Genomic DNA, 12,577 nt, shown 5'->3' with positions numbered 1-12,577 from the left:
GGGCCCGAGGGGGACCCAGAAGGGAGGTGGCTGTTCTGGTCCCTACTTAGGAAGATGGAGGCAAAGAAATCGTTAAACATGTTAGCTTTGCCGTCTGGTGTGATGACCAAATTTCCCAACGTGTCCTGCAGGGGCCCCTAGTAATAATACTAGTAAACAAGGAAAGCCCTGTATAAACCATTTGGCAAAGGGCTTTCATCTGATAAAAGGAAAACCAGAAACATGAATGTTAATTTCCAGTTAAGAATTCTGAATTTAAAGCTTGATCCAATAAAGTGAATTCAAACACTCCCATTTGCAGTGCTATAATGGGCTTTGAACCTGGTACTTGGTATCTCCTCTCCTCTCTTTGTAAGAGGCATGCTGACAGACACAAATTAGCACAGGGCTGATCTACTGAAAGCCAGGACAGTAAAGGGTTAGACAGAAGCGCAACTCCCAGGTCTAACTCATGGTCTTTCACAGGAAGGGCTACGAATTAGACTGATCCACCCGACCCAACACACACTAGCTTTTGGGTCGGGAAGGTGGGAGATCGAGCTTCAATTTGGAGACCATCTGGGGAGAGAGGCTGTGACTCTGCAGCCTCTTCCCCTAGCTCTGCCCCCTCTCCCAGGTCCCGTGCTGACTCCGGATGGAAGGAAGACAAGACAGGGGAGGGAGGCCTGTTCTGGGGTTTCTCCAGCCTGCGCTGGAGTGGGGAGAGGGGGTGGATTGGAGCTCCCCACCTCGGCAGAGAGCTCCAATCCACCTGCCCCACCCTCCAGCGCAGGCTGGGCAACCCCCAGAATGAGCTCCCTCTGCTCCCTTCCCCACTTCCCGTTCTGAAAACAGCAGCGGGAACAGTGCTGGACTGCATCAGCTGAGCCCTGCTCCCAGCAAGCACAGACAGAAGTTACTGAGGTCACTCTGTTTTGGAGCACCTTCACATGGACCCTTATGTAATGAGGGTTCAGTCTGTTCCAGGATCAGGCCCTCTTAAACCACTCTACAGCTGTGAACTTCTGCTTGGTCACAACTGTTGAGTGCTTTCAGGGGCCAGATTGGACAAACATTGTCAGTTCTGTCTGCACCTTAAAAAGAGCATCTCTAGTGAATCCAGTAGAAAGCCAGAAGACTACGCTCACCAGTGGCTAGGAAGATGGTATGCTGTGATCATTGCTCTTCATGCTTCCTCATATTGCTTCACTGTCTCCTTGAAATTCTCTCTTCCTTCCCCTCCAGGCTAGTTTGTTGTAACCTCTGACTGCCTCATGTCTTGAATTCGAAGTGTGAGTTCCTTGAGGCAAGTGATTCAATCCAGCCCTGCCCTGGGGGTGTGACTGCACCCGCTCTAGCAATAATACCTTCTTAAACAGAAGCAGGAGGACTCTGCTTACATGGTACCATTTTGTCATGCACAACTTCATGGAGTGCAAGTCTGAGACTTGGCCCTGGGCTTGCCCTTCCCAAAGCAAGCCAGTTTTGTTTAAATAGATGATTCTGGCCCAGCCTCGCAACTGTGTTCCCCTGGGAAGTGCTGAGTACTCTTATCTGCTATTGAAGTCAGAGGTACCTGAGGGCAGCCACTTCCAGAAGATCAGAGGGGCAGAATGTGACAGGAGTGTATCCTGGCAGATAATAAATATCCAATTTGTAACAGAGCAGCCTAGAAATCAAGAGGGTCAAAACTGGGATTAGGATTCTGCATATTGAATTATACAATAATCTGTAATAGGGGAGCAAACCAAAGGGAAAATCATACATACATCACACCATGAGGTGATTATTTTATTTCGGAGAGAAGCTATTTTTTCTTTCCTAATAGCTTGCAATACTCCTGACTGCCCCACATGCTTTCTGTGACAAAGAGAAGAACTGTCAGTCTGGCATAGTGGAAATTTAAATTCATGAGAGAGTAGAGCAGAGGAAACACCCAGCCATCGGGCCTCTAGTTAAAGGCACGCTGACTTTCCAGCCACGTGTCCTAGCGTCCCCTCCTGGAGCAGCCAAGCAAACAAATTTCCCAAGCTCTTTCCTCTCCCTTGTTCTGACACATGCAGGAGCCTGAACAATGTTCACTCCTGTTATAACCACCTGCTCAGACATAAACACTAACACACAGGCACACAAATGAGACTGTGCCAAGGCAACTGCCCTTCACGATGGTGACAGTGAAAGCCTGAAAGCACTGATTAAAAATAGATCAAACCCAGAAGGACTTGGCAAGCTTGAGGAAGCATCATACTGTCTAAAATGAAGACTTTGGACTCTGATGGAAAGTGCTTACTAAGCAATTTGGTACACATTTCTGGTGACTTTCAGTAAAACAAATGCTACTGGCAAGAAAGAGAGGCACAAATTGATTTTTAGGTCTGATTAAGGTGAACTGCAGTAAAATGGGCTTGGAAACAAAAAACACTCAGAGTCTGATAATTACCACCTTATCATTTCTGCTTGCAAGGGCATTCTCCACAATAGGAGTGAAATCCTGGCTGCATTGAGGTCAGGGCCAAAACACTCTCTGCTATCAGTATGATCAGAAATTTTAAGCATATGGTGCATAAATAAACTTTGCTCAGCTCGAAGTCAAGGGGGCCTTGTCAAGGCCCCTTCACACGTGCCTTGGTGGAGAGTAGAACGCAGCCCACTGACGGTCAATGGGTTGATTGCAATGTTGATTTCAATGTGCCACAATCTCTGTTGCCACAAGGTGGCAGTGCTTCAAAACGTTACTGTTAGGAGCAGTAGTTCATTTTTATTTACCTATTATCAGAAATAATTTGTGCTATTGCAGTATGACATGCAGAAGGACACCACAGACTTAAAGACTTGTGCAGAGAACAAACATATCCCTTAATACCCTAGCAGATTATTAGGAGCACAAGAATTTTTAAAATTCAGTTCCCCGCCACTTACATAACTGACCTTGCCTTCATGTGGGTGGCCTGTTGGAGTAGGCGATCTCTTTAAGTCTCTTCCAGCCCTAGATCTCTCTGATTCAGGCCTGGCGTTCAGCTCCAAGGAGGATGGTGGGTGTATAAATACATAGATTGATTGAGAAGAAAACAAAACCAATTAAGTCAGTTTCAATTTCAGAGATTCTTCCGGGGAGGACACTGAACACTGCAGTAGGGCATTCATTTAAAAAAAGCAAGTATTTTCACTGTATTTTTCATTGCAGACTCATTTCCATTGTAACTGTCTATAACAAGGTTGGGGTCCCATGGGTGACTGTGATGCCCCTTGGTGCCTCTGCAACCATGCCCCACTCTGCCTCTAGGGTGCCTTCTCATCTCGCCCGCCATGCCTTGATGGTGTGACAATTAATATGGAATAGGGGGTTGCCAATGGGCCTTTGCATGGCCCCAGTTCCACTGAAGCCCAGCTAGGGCTTCTTAGCAACCTACTGGTCCTCAGGCCTCTCACTGGGTCTCTATAGTCAACTGTGCCTGGCAGGGCAACCAAAGCCTTAAGGGTTAATTGCATGGCTCCAAATCCTCCCCTACACCATGCCCCATGCCTCACAGATATTACTATAATGTTGTTCCCACTGTTACGGCTTCAACCTCCTCTGCCTCCACCCCTTTAATCTGGCTAGGCCTTCTAGCCTAGGCCCACTGTGTCAGACCTGGCCCCAGGGTGACTGTACTGTTTTTGAGTGTTGAGCCCCTGGCCTCTATCTTGGCCCCTGTGTGACTGCACTCCTTTTCAGCGCCAGGTCCCTGGCCCCTGTCTTGCTGTGCCATTGCACTCTGCCCCTCTCTGGGCTCAAGAATAGCTCGGGCCTTGAGCCTGCCCCTGGCATGGCTCAAGGCAGTTGTGTGCTACTTGGGCACCACCAGTTTAAACACAATGTAAACATAAGCCCCCAGGCTATAGCATAACATAAAGGGATAACAGCCCACCGTCCCTTTAAGAGAGAGTGCAAACTTTCACTCCCTAGTACAACCTGCCTCAGCCTGGGCTCCCGGGGCGCTCCCTGAGCCTCACTGTTCCTGCAGGCAACAAAGCAGTCAGTGTAGCATCCCCAGGTGGCTTTCCTGGGCAGGAGAAGCTCCTTCCTCTGCAGCTGCCAGGGCCAGATTCCCTGGCCAGCCCCATTCTTGGGCTTATATGCTCCCAGGGCCCTTCCTACCTCTGATCAGCTGACCACCTGCAGGTGCCTGCTAATTGCTCCATTAGTCTATTGCCCTGGGGACCTGCAGCTGCTGGGTCCTGCCTAGCCTGCAGTGCTCCCTGGCTGAGCTGCTTTTATCTTAAAGTAACAGGGAGCCCCAGGCTCTCTGTTATACCCTCCCTCTAAAATTAATGAAACCTGACAGACAGCAGAGAAAGTTCACTAGAAATGTAACAAGTAGCAGTAAACAATCTGCAACCATCCCAGACAGTGTCTCGGTAAGAGGGAATGCAGAAGCAGCAGCAGAGCTGCCAGCCAGATTAAATCACACTCTAAGCCAGTGGTTTTCAACCTATATAGGCTGCAGGCCCCTCCGTAATTTTTCTGAATTTAGTGGCACTCTGCGGAGTCCCTCCTTTTCCCTGTGCAAGGGAGGTACGCCCAACTTCATCCCTCCACCAAGTTTGCCGTGATGCACTAAGTCCAGGGACCCCTGGTTGAGAATCCCGGTTCAGGCTGCTCCTGGTTTTGCAGGGTTCAGCTGAGACACTTGAAAGGGACCTGCTTTACCAGAGGTGCTGAGCTCTAGCTCTCTGAAGACCAGGGCCCATGTCTTCAAGCAGGGATGGTCCTGCCTAAATCATTGCCTTCCTGCCCAACAGGCTCCATCTCTCTTTCCCCCTTGCTCACTCTCCAGCAGATCCCAGCCTCAGTTTGAGCTGCATTTCTTAAATTAAATCATACATAGAAGCAGGCAGGAGCAGCAGATTAGACAGGAGTTTTTTCTGGAGCTGCCTTGTGCCCTAGGTGCTCCTGCCCTTTTGGAGTCCTTAGTCCCTTCCTGGGCTTTGACTGGTGAAAGGGGAGGCTGCTTTTCTGCCAGGTCCTGCTGTGTGGGGGGGAACCCTTTACTGCTGTCCAGATGATGGGTGTTTTCCCCTGTGCTTGGTGCTAGTCAGGGCAGTCCCCTTCAGTGCCGATTCCTCTCCCCATGACCCATGCCTGGGAATCAGCCTCTCCAGATCACCAAGAGGCTGTGGCTTCCCCTGCAAGGACCCGCTTGTCTCCTCCAGCTGCCTGCTTTCCTGAATATCCTGTTCCAAAGAGCCAGCTGGATCCAGGGACCAGGCACTTGGGAGTGGGGGAAAGCCAGAGCCACTGCTCCACAAACAGGTGTCCCGCTCCCCCTACTAAAGCAGGAATATTTGAGTAGAACGGGTCCATGGCTCTTTGGAGAGCCACACTGCCCACAAGGGTGCACAGGCCCTGTGGCGTACAACCTTCCCAGTCCAGCCCCACCCCACAATCCTCCTGGAAAGAGGTACACAGGACGGTTTCACCTGCCTGAGGTGTCTGTGGTCCCACGAGATGCCATGTGGCATCAGACTGGGAAGGCTTGTGGCAGGACCAGGGACTCTTGCCTGCTTTAGGATTATTGAAGAACCCTAGCATAGGCAGAAGCGGGCACTGTGTTGCAGTGCTTCCTGGTCATGCCATGTAACCCCCAAAAGGGTTTTGCAACACCCTGGGGTGTCACAGGACCCCAGCTGAGAACCACTGTTCTAAGCAAGTAGTTCATTTGTAGTCACCGAGCCCCTAAACTCTATGAGAGGAAAACCCTGGTCAGAACGTGCCAGGGCTTGCCATATTTTCTCATACAATGCATCCCAGGATACAGGATGCACCTTGTTTTTGAAAGGCAGAATGAGGGGGAAAAAGCTTTTTCCAGAGTTCTGGCTGCGTACTAGGGGCAGAACCTAGTCTTCAGGTGACTCACCGTCCCTTTCTTGCTTAAGTACAGGTGAATCCCTAGCTGCTGCTAAAGACTTATCTGCATGGGTGAATCTATGATTTTGAAAAAAGCTAAAGGATCTGTGTTGAAAAGATAACGAGTCTGAGCTAAAGAGTCTTTGAAATAGGGGGAGATACTAGGAGCAGCTAGCAGACAACAACATTGCCCTAAGAAAGGTTAGCTTGTTTAGCGGGACATCAAGATGATTAAAAAGGAGAGATGATAGTTAACACCTCTGGAGTGGGGAACAAAGAGCCATTAAGTTAACTCTCCCTAAGCAGCTATCTAAATCAATGCCACCGCTGCTACACTGTGGAGCAGGAATCAAACCAGGGTGCTTCTAGCTCAGGCAAAAAATCAGCTTCCCCACTTAATACATGAACCCCAGTTCAGGAGTGCAGGTGCTGATTTTTTGGGGGAAAGGTGCAAGAAAATAGTTCTCTTACAGTGAGGTGCCTCCACTCCCCGGAGTGCCTAGCAAGAGTAGGCAAAACACCTGCCTGTTGAGTGGGGAGCTCCCTAGAGTTGACCAATAGGAAATGCTAAAGATATATGGTATAATAGCTTAGTGCACTCACCCAAGGAATAAGACTTAGGGTCTTCTTCAGCCTGGATTCAAATCTCATGACATTTCCCAGGAGAGCGCCCTAGGGACCAGACAATACATTGGGTAGGCTAGGAGAGGTATCCACCTCCCCTTGAAGGAAGGCTAATGTACTGCCAAGGACCCCAAGATTATAGGGATGAGTACAGAGCAAGCAAGAGGGAATGAGAGTCCATAACCTAGTGCAGTGGTTCTCGACCTTTTTTTTTTACCAGGATCCATTTGTAAATGTTGATGTCCAGTCCTGACCCAGAAAATAGTTTAAATAGAAGACAGCTCCTTGGCCCCTCACTCCCAGGCCCCAGCTATGCAGTGTGGGGCAGGGAGTGGATGTGGGGCAGAGAGTGGGTGTTTGTGGGGCAGGAGGGCCCCAACAGCCCCTTGCAGGCTGGAACTCTGCCAGCCTGCAAGGGAAAACCCACAGTTCCCCACTTCTTTCTCCTGCAAAGGAGAATCCATTTTTAAAGTTTGTTGATCCATTTTTAAAGTTTATTCGTGACCCTTTCATATATTCTTGCGACCCACTTTTGGCTTGTGACCCACAGATTGAGAAACTCTGACCTAGTGGTTTGGGCGCACGGATGAAGGAAAAGCTCCGCGTTTCAGTCCCTGCCCCCGGTTTTTTTATGAATTTTGTGTTACACGGGCTGCATCTACATGAGATGCTGACTGCGCAGTAGCCTGATACTACTATGCAATAGCATCACATGGCAACAACCGTGATGCAACACTACTACGCAGCAGTATTCAGCTACTGTGCAGTAGCGTCACGAAAAAGTCATTTGTCGGTGCTACTGCACAGTAACTCAGGTTACTGTGCAATCATTTAGTTCTTGTTTATACATGTACTAAAAGACTGCATAGTCAGTGTTTCATGGAGCCACAGCCGCAGTCGTTGGTTAGAACAGAACCATAGTCCTGATAGACATCCTGACCTAGCAGGCATAGGATACTTACATTAACAGGATGGGTCACTCCGTGCATAGGGTGAGCACAAGTCTAATAGTTGCCATACGCACATCTTCTAAGAAGGCCTAACGATGCATATACCTCATGCCATCCCTAGTCATAGGAAGGACTCTGCGTCTGGTGCTGAGGTACTGTTGCACTTGTAAGGACGTATGTAACAAGAGACACAGCTACCAATGGCAGCACAAGTAAACCCACCATGAGCTGAAGACCACCAGCATCCAGGTCTATGCAGAGAAATAAAGGGCAATTACAGAAGCTGTATCTAACAGGACCAAATGCCCTGGTGGTTTAACAGACACTTCTGGAGTTAACATGCTCTGTGATAAGAGATACGCTATTCTAATATACACAGCATCAGGGAATACCAATCTGTCTCCTATCCGCGTTCCCAAGGGTTTTTTGTGTATCAGTGGCTCAGAGGGAACCCAGCCCTGCTCAGGTCTTCTGCTAGAAGCAAACAGTGTAACATCGCCCTGGCCAAGATCTATCACAGAGCACAAGCCGGTAGGAACCAGCATTACAGGATTTGCCTCAGTTTGCCCAGCTGAAAAATTGTTTAAGACGGTCCTGAAAATAGGATGCTATGCCATGTGGAGCTTTTGGGAAATGAAATCCCATGACCTGGGTGAGCGGGTTGTAGGAGCCACGCACACGCATTATATAAGAGCAGTTGCTAAAAAGAAAACAAACCAAACTAGAAGGTGCTAAACCCAGCCATTACCTCCTATCGAAGGGCTTACTCAGATGGCACTTACTGCTTCTCTAAACTTTTAGGTTAGATTTAAAATTGCCACCCCCTGGTGACATATTTATCTGGATTTGTGTGACACACAGTATTCATATTATACGTTTTATAATGGAGCCACTGGTTAGCTTTCTAATTTTGCCCATGCATCTTCCTCTGACTTTTCTAAGAGAATTGGCCCATTGGCAACAGCCTCACACTCTTTGAAGCCTTGGCAGAGACTCCCAGGCCTAAACTAACTGACCAATGGGCAAGGTAACAGTCCCCCCAAACATTTTCTAAGCACTTGGTTCCCCAAAAAAGGAGAGTGAATATGAAAATTAGAATGTGGTCGGGTTCATCACTTTGGCATCACTGCTGAGAGAGGAATATTTGCAGGCTGTAAACATTTTTGTTGAAAGCTGCAAGTCTCTTGGAGAACGTGAAGATTTGTGCAGTGTACCTTTTGCCAATGCTGCCTAAAATGATGAAAAATTGATTCTCCTGAACACTGTTTGTGTTAAAGGGAACTGGCTGGTAGCAAACCCAGAATATTACCTGTCTTGTAATTGCTCCTTCCTGGGTAGAGAATGCCCTTGGGAGTCTAAATCGTTGGCTGGGAAGCTCCTTTCTCTCCTCCTACACATTGCAGAGTGGGCAGGGAGGGGGTGGGAATCAAGCTGCAAGGAGGACTTCAGTGGACTGCGGCAAGATAATCTGTCTAGCTCATCTGTTGGAGCATCTCTGACCCTCCTGAGTGCCTGCCTTGGGAGCTGAGCCAGCAGGATGCTATGTCTCCCCTCTGCATGGGGTTAGGTGTGGGGCATTGCAGAGGTCAAACATATCCTGCCCTCCCACACAGCCACCTCATCTCTTTGCCCCATATACTCACAGTTCCTAGGCCACAAGGAGAATTTGGCCAAAGAGAAACATATAATTACCTTTATTATAATAATAATTACACATTATTATTAAATCTGCTTTCTGCTCCGATTTGCAGCAAACACATAGCTAACAGGTTGCAGAGGCCCCCTTCCGGAGTCATAGGGCACTAAGGCAGGCAAAGTGAGGGGAAGCAGGGACAGCATGGCTACCTACTGCGCTTTGCTACCACAGTCAGTTGGAGAGGCCAGGGCAGCACAGGGATAGAAACCCTCCTGACAGCTGGACGTAGCCCAGAAGCCAGTTCACTGAGGACTGTTAGACCCAGCTATGCCCTTGCACAACATGCCCGCCACACCCTCTGAAGCTCATCAGGAGGTGGAAGGCAGAAGAACAACAACTGTTTGTGCAGGGTCTGTGTTCCCCCACATATGCACTGGGACAGCCTGAACGAAGTAGCAATCCAATGCGAACCCCAGTCTAGCTAGGTCCTTACACTGCAATATCAAAGCGCCTGCCAGGTGGGCACTAAGCATGCTGCCTAACACCTGTCACGTGTGCTTTGTTCACTCCATGGGAGAGAATTACCTGCAGTAAAGTGTCTTGTTTGCACAGGGTGCTTTTGTTTAATCCCCAGAACGGCACAGGGATTCTCACTGGTGAGTATGGCATTCCCAGCTCTTCTGGAGATAGCAGCATCTGCCACTCAACATGGTAGTGAGAGGAGTGTTGGCTTGGTCCCTGTCCCCTGTGGTACGAGTAGGAAATTTGCCACAGACACCAACAGGAGCAAGTTGGAACATGGCTGTGAGAGAGAGAAGTAAAACAAGTCCTAGCGGAGTACAAGCTGGGCAGGCTCTGAAGGTTTCAAGTAATTAAGCATGAAATCCCATGTGACCCAGATCTGCTTTGAGGTTGGCAGTGTTAAAACACTACATCAGAACTGTTATCTGGGGGGCCTGGACACATGACACGTTCACACAGGCATAATTTACACTGGACAGATGACCACCCAGCATACTGCTGTAGTAGGCACTCATGGCCAACTAGAGTCAGCTACCCTGAAACAGCTCTGCACACAAAATGCTCACTCCAGTATAACATACCAGCGAAGGCTTACCCTGGATTCTTCCTAAGGCATACTGGATTCACAAATGTTAGATGGGTGCAGGCTTGAATATTTAGTTTGCTCCTTGCTTATACCCTAATGAACGTGTTTTATGTCCAAGCCCTCACCCTATGAAAATCTGTAAAATATTTTTTTGGCAAAAAAAAAATCCCACTATTCCCTAGGGAACAGCCTGTAAGTGTCGTTTAGATTCAAAGACACAAAATCTAAGAAACAATACTATTTTGCACCTGTATTGCATTTTCCACCAAAAGTTTTCAAAGCTCTGTGCAAGCCATAATGAAAGAGGACTCACAGAACACCACCATGTAGTAAACATGGACAGCCCCATTTTACAGAAGCAACTAAGGCAGAGATCACATGACTTTCCTTAGGCCACACAAGCAGTGTTGACCTCATCCAGTACACTGCAATCCCAGAAGCATTTGAGACAGACACTATACTTTTTTAGTCTACAAAAATATTTGGGAGTCTTGCCAAAAATCTTATCTTGCTATAGGTGTCCCCTGAGTAGAAGTTGGGTCTGGACAATGAGACTTGATTCTCAAGGCCCAGAAAATTATCCAGGGCTCTCCCATTGAATGCAAGTGCTGTCCCATTGAATGCAAGGTACACTGCTCGGAGGCAGGACAGTAGGAGTTAGGCATGGGACAGGGAAAGCCATGTAGAGGGGGCTCCCAGGATGGCTCATATACTCAAAAGTGCAGTCTGGCTGTGGGATCTGTCACCAGGGTTGATTCAGATAGAAAGTAGCTCCACATTGAGCTTGGTATCAGACAAGCCAATACTAGGATAGATTTTCATAGTTTTCATAGACATTAGGGCTGGAAGGGACCTCATGAGATCATCAAGTCCAGCCTGTGCCCAAAGGGCAGGAAGTCAGCTGGGGTCATAGATTCATAGATACTAGGGTCAGAAGGGACCTCAACAGATTGCTTAGGAGATTTGTTAGTGGGGTATTGAATCTCAAGAGCATTGACAAAATGGAGGCCCAGGAAGGGTTCCTCAAGGAAGTGATCCTTCGGGCACAGAAGGAGGCAATCCCACTGCATAGTAAAGGGGCAAAAGGATCATGAAGCCCTCTTGGATAAACAGGGAAATCTAGGAAAGCCTAAGGGTAAAAAAAAGGGATATATAGACAAGCAGGAGGTAGCTACCAAGGAGGAATATACCTCCTTGGCTCGCACTTGCAGGGAATCAGTTAAGAAAGCCAAAGCAACATTAGAACTTGGGCTGGCGACAAAAATTAAGGACAACAAAAAGTCCTTCTTCAGGTATACAGGAAGCAAAAAGAAGGTGTAGGGCAGCATAGGACCACTACAAAATAGACAAGGGCAGTTGGTGACAGATAGGAGGGACAAAGCAAGCTCTCTGATGAGTTCTTTGCCTCTGATTCTTGAACATGGATCTAGAAAAATCTCCCAAATACATTACTGACAGAAGCAGGAGGAACACCAACCCACCAACTCTAAGCACCAGCCTAGTAAAGAGACACTTGGAGGGGCCGGATGTATTTAAATCAGCGGGATCGGATGAGCTCCGTACAAGGGTGCTGAAAGAATTAGCCAGTGTCATAGCAGACCCACTGGCACAACTGTTTGAGCACTCATGGTGCTCACGTGAGGTCCCAGAGGACTGGAAAAGGGCCAATGTGGTCCCTATTTTCAACAAGGGGAGGAAGGAGGATCCAGGTAATTATAAACCGGTTAATCTCACCTCTGTCCTTGGGAAAACCCTTGAAAAATTTATCAAGGATCACAGTTGTAGGAGTCCAGTGGGTAATATAATGCTGAAGGACAACCAGCGTGGGTTTGTAGCAGGTAGATCCTGCCTGATTAACGTTGTTTTTTTTCTATGACCAGGTCACTAAATGCTTAGATGCAGCAGTCAAGATAGATGTCATTTACTTGGACTTTAAGAAGGCCGTCAACACAGTATCCCATCCTATTCTCATAAACAAATTGAACAGCTGTGCCATAGACGATTATACAGTCATGTGGATGGCAAATTGGTGTAAAGGTCACACCCAGAGAGTGGTGGTGGACAGGTCGGTATTGATCTGGAAAGATGTGGGCTGTGGGGTCTCCTAAGGCTCAGTCCTTGGGCCAGTGCTGTTCAATATCTTTATTATTGACCTGGATGAGGCCATGGAAAATACCCAGTCCAAATTCACAGATGACACCAAACTATGGGGTGAAGTAAACATGCTGATAGGAAGAAATTGCTGATAGGAGGAGAAGAGTGCTCGTCATAGGCGATTCCATCCTGAGAGGTACGGAGGGGCCCATTTGTCGCCAGGACCCTTCAGCACGAGAGGTCTACTGCCTGCCTGGAGCTAAGATTCAGGATGTGACGGAGGTAATCCAGGCCAGGAT

The 12,577-nt window shown here is 48.1% G+C and overlaps 1 long non-coding RNA gene across 1 annotated transcript in view; it reads right to left on the bottom strand.

The window, feature by feature from the left end:
• Positions 1-3,510, bottom strand: part of LOC109322405 — a 19,627-nt gene extending 16,117 nt beyond the window's left edge. The window contains exon 1 of the long non-coding RNA XR_002104382.1: positions 2,899-3,510. This is a non-coding gene — a long non-coding RNA (uncharacterized LOC109322405). The remainder of the gene's footprint in view (positions 1-2,898) is intronic.
• Positions 3,511-12,577: the final 9,067 nt, after the last annotated feature.

This window comes from Crocodylus porosus, unplaced genomic scaffold (assembly GCF_001723895.1).
Source record: "Crocodylus porosus isolate Cpor-Errol unplaced genomic scaffold, CroPor_comp1, whole genome shotgun sequence".
Taxonomy (NCBI): Eukaryota; Metazoa; Chordata; order Crocodylia; family Crocodylidae; genus Crocodylus; species Crocodylus porosus.
The sequence above is the reverse complement of the archived record's forward strand: the minus strand, read 5'-3'. Positions and strand labels throughout refer to the sequence as shown.